Here is a 7,891-nt window from a genome sequence, read left to right on the forward strand (position 1 = left end):
TAAGTTTATTTCTGTGTTGAAATAGGGAAAACAAAATAAAGCTGGTAAAAGTAGAGAAAATTTCCTTTCCAACAAGCCCTTACAGGCCTTCTTACACTCAGTATTTTCTTAATTACGATAATTTGAATTTGTGACCTTCGCATAGTTTTTATGGAAAATATTTACATGTAACGTCAAGGTCGATATTGTTGCGTCTTACTCGAAAAAACAATTTCTTTTATAAGACTTTTTTGACCATTTAAATATATTCTTTACCTAAATAAATTCATAATACAAAAAATAGATTTCAAAAAACAAATAAATACTATCGTTCTGCCTTTTGTGAATAAGAAATGTTAATTTATTCATCTACATGTAATGATGTATATATTTCATGTAGTGATATAACGTTACAATGTTGATAAAATTGTAGATTCCCTAATCGTCGATCTTTACTAAAAAAAAATCAGATTTTTAATATTGTTGTATCTTATTATACTGTATACTTAATTTGCAATTTAGTTAGATCTATATTGGCACGAAAGTTTACAATTCAAAAACTCGCATTTATAAATAAATACGACTCATCACTGTATGAGTTGATACGAATTGAAATAACCACGTGTTTCCGCTGTGGTGTAAACATGATGGTGATCCGAAATCTGAACGTCAATTTTCATGATTATTTCACGACGAAGATCATCACATCAATGAATCAAATAATACGGACATGCCTTTGGTATTAGCAGGTGAGAATACGTGTACATTGACTGAATAGTTTAAGTTTAAAACGCATTAGTTCACGTTCAAAAGAAAATACTAGATCTTCCTTCATGTTTCAGTGTGCGTATATCGTATTGTTCAACCAATTTTGTGTTGCTTTTGAACTTTGATGTTTTTGAAAATCACTCGTAAGTTCAAAGTAAAATCAAAGTTGCCATAATAATGGATAGTTGTTTTCAGTATGTGTGTACCAGTGTGTACATGTACGACTTTCACATTGAATTTTTAGGGTGCAGGCACCATATGCAACAATACTTTCATCTGTGAATACCCACTTGCTAAGCCCACCATGAACTACGAAGGCCAATTAATATGTAAGGACACCAATGAACAGGTAAATTTTTGTTTTGGTGTTGAAAATTTCTGTATATTCTAAAATTTCAAAAAATAAAGTCAAATTTCATTTGTGTCATTCTCATGATATTGCATTCATACAAGTTTATAAACATTTGATTTATATTTTGAAAAATAAGTGTTTGAAACACATAATACAGTGTACTCATGATGCTTGATTATTCATGCAAACACATTATTTAAACATGTAATATCTATTTGAATGAATGCAGAGATATGGAACAAGCTGTTTTTATAGACTGCTGTTATATTTCCAATGTGCATAAAGTACATGTATGTGGTTAGAATTTCCATTTTCTCAATTTTTTAGACTCTTTCCAATTATCGTACATCATATACATAGGTGGTCAAACTCATTGGATGGTTTGTCAACAATCTCATTCTCACGAACAGCCTTGCCCTAGGAATTTTGCCCTGAAGTAACATTTGCAGTCAATTGTCTCCTTTCTTTTTACAACCTTGGCAGCCATGCAGGTATGCAATCTATGAAAGCCATATAGGGACATAGAATTTTTAAAAATTTATAAAAGTAAACCAAGTTCTTGATTTATGCAATCCGGTCTCTCGGATTGACAATCTGTTATAACAGATTGCCAATTCATTTTCACAGATTATCAATTTGTTCCCTCAAATTACACAATACGCTATCTCAGATTGCATAATTCATTCTCCTAGTTTAAACAATTCGTTCCCTCAGAATGTAAACCCTTCCCATGATTTCACATGTTTCATTAAAATTATTTATCCGGACATATCGGATATAGTAATACATGTTTAAAGAATAGAATATTGTACATGTAGTATTTTACATCCTACCTTTTATTACATATAACGGTCCAAAATGAGAAAAATACATGAATATTTTCAAATCCATATGCTTATACTGATATTTGTACAACAAAAAATCTTTTGGGTTTTTGTGTTACGTGTATATAAGAATAATTAAAAGTCCTAAATAGAAAAAGTGAATATGGGTCCTGTGTAATATATTTCTAAAATAAATATATGTTGAATTAGTTATGAAAGAGGTTGGTAACAACCGGTTGCTGATACAAAATAAACAGAACGCACTAATTGATTAAAATGGTTGGATGTATCTGTACATATATGTAATGAAATTCAAGAGCACAGATTGCCAAAATCATAAGACTGACGTTGTAACAAATCGAGATCTCGAATTATTAATCTGTGAAAAAAATTACCGGTATGTAATTTGAGATCTCAAATTATGAGGGGGCAAATTAGTAATCAGTAAGATCGGATTGTGTAATTTGAGATCTCGAATTATAAATCGAGGGAACGATTTCAAATTAGTAATCCATGGGATTGGATGGTCTAATTCGAGATCTCATTTTTTACTTTTTTTGAAAAATTGACATGTCCCTTCATGGCTTTCGTAGCATAATTAAAATTAGATCTTCCATCCACTGCCAGGTTTTTTTTATATGTTGCAATAGCATAAACAGAGGTCTGGCTTTAGTTAGATTGCCAAATATGCTATTTGTTTTAGTTCAGTAATATTACCATGATGGTTTACTAAAAGGTTGTTGAATTATCAGTCCTGATACATTGACTTAGCAATATTATTTAACTACTTGAATCACATAATACAATTTTAATTTGAAAAGGAAAATCAAATAAATGTAGTAATTTTAGCACTCTTAATTTTATGTATAAATGTAAATTCATATACACAATGACATGTATCTGTTTCAAAATATTTAAATCTTTTACAGGATAGAAGCTGATCACTTGTACTTGACAGCAAATAATAATGTCTTGGACAAGTCAAAGAACTTCCTCCAGTCTTACAGAGAAATGACAGTTGATAAAAGAATGGTGGACACAAAGTAAAAGTGCTCTTCAACATTTTGTTGAAGATTTCAGTCTGATTTCGATTTCATCTTGCAATATTTCTGGATTTGTATATTTGGATATAAGAGTCAATTTTTCAACTTATTGACTAAACAGTTTTGGGTTAAATATTGCCAATGCTATCTATTATTATTATTTCCCTCCAAGAAAACATCAAGTCTTTATTGTACCCCTTAAACTCTGTTATACCAGAAAAATCTTGTAATGAAATCATTTAGTTTTTTTTCTTGTTAGATTAAATTCATGAAAATAAAGATTATTTCTAATGGCATCAAGAGAATGGATTTCTTGTTCAACAAAAAGATTGTATACATGTTTTGCTAGGGGTTTGTAAGAAGCAGACCAGAGAATTTTGTCATTCGACATTTTTATTACGTCAACTATTAGATGATTTATCCATGTTTGAAGCATTTCAAAATTGATATTTACTTACAGTTTGAAGCAGAATTCTGTACTGATATGACCTTGACCCCCTGAAGAACAAGAGTGTCAAGGTCAATTTTTAATACAAAAATGTTCTTTCATCATTATGGCCCATATATATATCTTACAAACAATTTCATGAAATATACAAAAAGTGTCTAGAATGTGTCCAGAATGTGAAATAACAAACATGTATATAGCCAAAAACTTTAAAATGATGTTGCTTAGCAACCACTTAAAGGTCATTAAACAGATATTTGAACTAAAATGATGCATGGATATTGCAGTTCTGGTCCCTTCTTGAGAGTATATTCAGAATTTTCCATTTCAGCATCCATTGTGTAAAATTATGGCAAGAATATTGAAAAGTATTGAAAAAAAATGATGAAACTTTTGCACTTATTTGACCTTTGACCTCCTAAAAATAGTTCTAATAAGGTCAAACTTTAAAACAATTTATCTGTTGTATGTCCCTTGTAATTGTATGACCTCACATCTAACTTTTATATGTGCTGGGATGCATAAATGTGTCTAGGATGAGTAAAAAATGAAAATTTCTGCCCGAAAATTAAAGAATTCTGCGTTGCTTAGCAACCGCTTTTAAGTAGTTATATGCAGAATTGAAAAAAAAGTTTATGTGTTTCATGTAGAACAGTATAATGCTCTTTTTTGGGTATATACCAAATTTCCTATTTCAACATACATCATACTTAATATTTAGCTTAAAGATTAAAAAGTATAAAAAAAATTCCATAAAATTTTGCACTTAATTGACCTTTGACCTCAATCTTTACTAATAAGGTCAGTGGTTGAGTATCTAAAAAGTCATAAAATATAATCTGTAAGAAATTTCCTACAAAATGGTATGCATTATGCCTAGCTCTCTCCTTGGATAAAAAAGTTAAAAATAATTTAATAATGCCATGTCAAAAGGCCTCCAAAATCACGTAAAATGTGCCGGAAGAGAAAGGGTTAAACAATGATTCAAGGTGGCAGAAAGGATCAGAATTCTTACACTATCCTATTGAACAGTGGCCAATAAAACAAACTGTTGATGTTTTAGAAATTCCAGATTCATTGGTCCACAGTGTGTTGACAGAAATTATTGAAGTGAAGCCAAAGGAATCCTCAACTCGGATACTGGAATTGATAGACACCACGAGAATCTCATACTTGAATAAGCTGTATAGACTCACTGGTATTTTGCAACTTATATTCAAGGCGCACTCATTCAAGAAGATTCTGAAAAATGTGACAGCTGAAGTTATAAGAGAGGCTGAAAAGGCTTGGATTTTACATGCTCAAATGGACCTACCAAACAATGTTATGCAGAGGTTTCGACGTCTTGGCCCTGAACGAACAAAGGATGGAATTATTACAGTTGGACAAAGAATGAGTAAATGCATTGAAGAAACCTGGAATCAGTCCACATTTGCACTTCTTCCTACAAATCACGTATTTACAGAATATGTAGTGAAAGCAATACACGATGAAGATCATGCAGGGATTGACGTTACTCTAGCAAAGATCCGTAGCAGATTTTGGATACCTAAAGTAAAAAACATTATAAGCAGAATTAAATTTAGGTGTGTAATATGTAGAAGAAAATTCAAATCAATGCAAGGTCAACAGATGGGTCCAATGCCAGAAACAAGACTTAAGCAAACCCCTCCCTTCTACATGTGTGCTGTTGATTTGTTTGGACCTCTTGTAATCAAGGATGCAGTTAAGAAGAGGACCCATGGGAAAGGTTATGGTGTCTTGTTTAATTGCTTAGTTTCAAGAGCAGTATATATTGATGTAGCAGAAGGATATGACATGGGCAGTTTCCTTATGGTACTACGACGTTTTGTTTCCATCAGAGGATATCCCAGAAAAATGATTTCTGATGCAGGTACTCAACTAATTGCTGCCGGGAAAGAATTACAAAAAGTTGTACATACTTTGGATTGGGAAGATATCAAGAATTTTGGGAAAGCTAGAGGCATGGATTGGCAGACAACACAATCAGCGGACGCACCCTGGGAAAATGGTTGCAGCGAGTCGCTTATTCGTTCAACAAAACTTTCTCTTGAGACTGCCATTGGATCAGCAATTATGACATTTTCAGAGTTACAAACTGTTCTCTTTGAAGTTTCCAATCTACTAAATGAACGTCCCATTGGTACAAAAAATTGCGACCCTACTGAAGGTACATATCTTTGTCCGAACGATCTATTGTTAGGTCGGGCAAGCACCAGAGTCCCTGTAGGAGACTGGGATGATTGCAAGGACCCCAGAATAAGATGGAAATTTGTTTAGCGTGTGGTGAATACATTTTGGAGAAGATGGACACGAGATTTCTTTCATACCCTTATTATAAGACAGAAATGGCATCATGAAAGGAGAAACATTCAAAATGGTGACATTGTAATTGTTCAAGATTCAAATAATGTGCGTGGTCAATGGAAACTGGCACAAGTTTCGGAGGCAAACCCAGGAAGTGATGGAAAAGTTCGGGATGTAAAACTTAGATACAAAAATCTGAACCAAGATCCTAAATATTGTGGTTGTCCAGATACGGTGGTTTGCAGATCAGTTCGACGATTAGTTGTGATTCTTCCAATTGAAGAACAGGTGTAAATGTAAACTGTGAACATGTGAACTTTTTCATATCCCCGGACAAATGGTGGGGGGAGTGTACGTTTCGGAATTGTACATTCCATCCGTAAAGTTTCGGACTTTATTATTTCGTAAGTAATATCCGGTTTGAGATGCACGGACTCCTCAACGGCGAAACAATGTCATGTATTTAGCCCGTCAATCTGTGAGTTATTTAGTATTTAAAATATGACTGTTAATAATAATGAGAATTGTATATATTATCAACAAACTGTTATTTATTGCAATAGATATCTATCCATTAACAGGTCGAAACAATAAAATGTTACTACATGACGGTGTGAATTTCTGAACTGACCAAGCGCAACACTAGTGATTGTCGTCAGGTCACAGTAAACACGGACAGGACAAGTAATTGTCGTCATGTCACAGTAAACACAGAGGGGACTTGTAATTGTCGTCAGGTCACAGTAAACACAGACTGGACTAGTGGTTGTCGTCATCACACAGTAAAGACTGAAAGGACTAGTAATTGTCGTCATGTCACAGTAAAAGCAAAAAGGACCAGTAATTGTTGTCATGTCACAGTAAACACAGACAGGACTAGTAATTGTCGTTATGTCACTGATAACACAGACAGGACTGGTAATTGTCGTCATGTAACAGTCAACACAGACAGGACCAGTAATTGTCGTCATGTCACAGTAAACACAGACAGGACTAGTAATTGTCGTCATGTCACAGTTAAGACAGACAGGACTAGTGATTGTCGTCATGTCACTGTTAACACAGACAGGACTAGATATTGTCGTCATGTCACAGTTAACACAGACAGGCACAGTAATTGTCGTCATGTCACAGTAAACACAGACAGGACTAGAAATTGTCGACAAGTCACAGTAAACACAGAGAGGACTAGGAATTGTCGTCATGTCACAGTAAACACAGACAGGACTACTAATTGTCGTCATGTCACAGTTAACACAGACAGGCCCAGTTATTGTCGTAATGTCACAGTCAACACACACAGGACTAGTAATTGTCGTCATGTCACAGTAAACACAGGCAGGACTAGTAAATGTCGTCATGTCAGAGTAAACACGGACAGGACAAGTAATTGTCGACATGTCACAGTAAACACAGACAGGACTAGTAATTGTGGTCATGTCACAGTAAACACAGACAGGACTAGGAATTGTCGTTATGTCACAGTAAAAACAGACAGGACTAGTAATTGTTGTCATGTCACAGTAAACACAGACAGGACTAGTAATTGTCGTCATGTCACAGTAAACACGGACAGGACTAGTTATCGTAGTCTTCTAACAGTAAACACAGACATGAATAGTAATTGTCGCCATGTCACAGTAAACACGGACAGGACTAGTGATTGTTGTCATGCCACAGTAAACACAGAAAGACTAGTAATTGTCGTCATGTCACAGTAAACACACACAGGACTAGTAATTGTCGTCATGTCACAGTAAACACAGGCAGGACTAGTAATTGTCGTCAGGTCACAGTAAACACGGACAGGACTAGTAAATGTCGTCAGGTCACAGTAAACACGGACAGGACTAGTAAATGTCGTCATGTCACAGTAAACACGGACAGGACAAGTAATTGTCGTCATGTCACAGTAAACACAGACAGGACTAGTAATTGTCGTCATGTCACAGTCACAGTAAACACAACAGGACTAGTAATTGTCGTCATGTCACAGTAAAAACACAGACAGGACTAGTAATTGTCTTCATGTCACAGTAAACACAGACTAGAGTTGTCATTTCACAGTAAACACAGACAGGACTAGTAATTGTCGTCATGTCACAGTAAACACAGACAGGACTAGTAATTGTCGTCATGTCACAGTAAA

The 7,891-nt window shown here is 34.4% G+C and overlaps 1 long non-coding RNA gene across 1 annotated transcript; it reads left to right on the forward strand.

Annotated features, from left to right (window-relative positions):
• Nucleotides 1-558: 558 nt before the first annotated feature.
• On the forward strand, nt 559-3,128 carry LOC134250489 (uncharacterized). The gene is made up of 4 exons (XR_009988509.1): nt 559-728; nt 992-1,096; nt 1,427-1,590; nt 2,853-3,128. It is a non-coding gene; the product is annotated as an uncharacterized LOC134250489 (long non-coding RNA).
• The last annotated feature ends 4,763 nt before the right edge of the window (nt 3,129-7,891 follow it).

This window comes from Saccostrea cucullata, unplaced genomic scaffold (genome assembly GCF_032062105.1).
Source record: "Saccostrea cucullata isolate Sc308-1 unplaced genomic scaffold, CSIRO_AGI_Scuc_v1 ctg12915, whole genome shotgun sequence".
NCBI classification, from domain to species: Eukaryota; Metazoa; Mollusca; class Bivalvia; order Ostreida; family Ostreidae; genus Saccostrea; species Saccostrea cuccullata.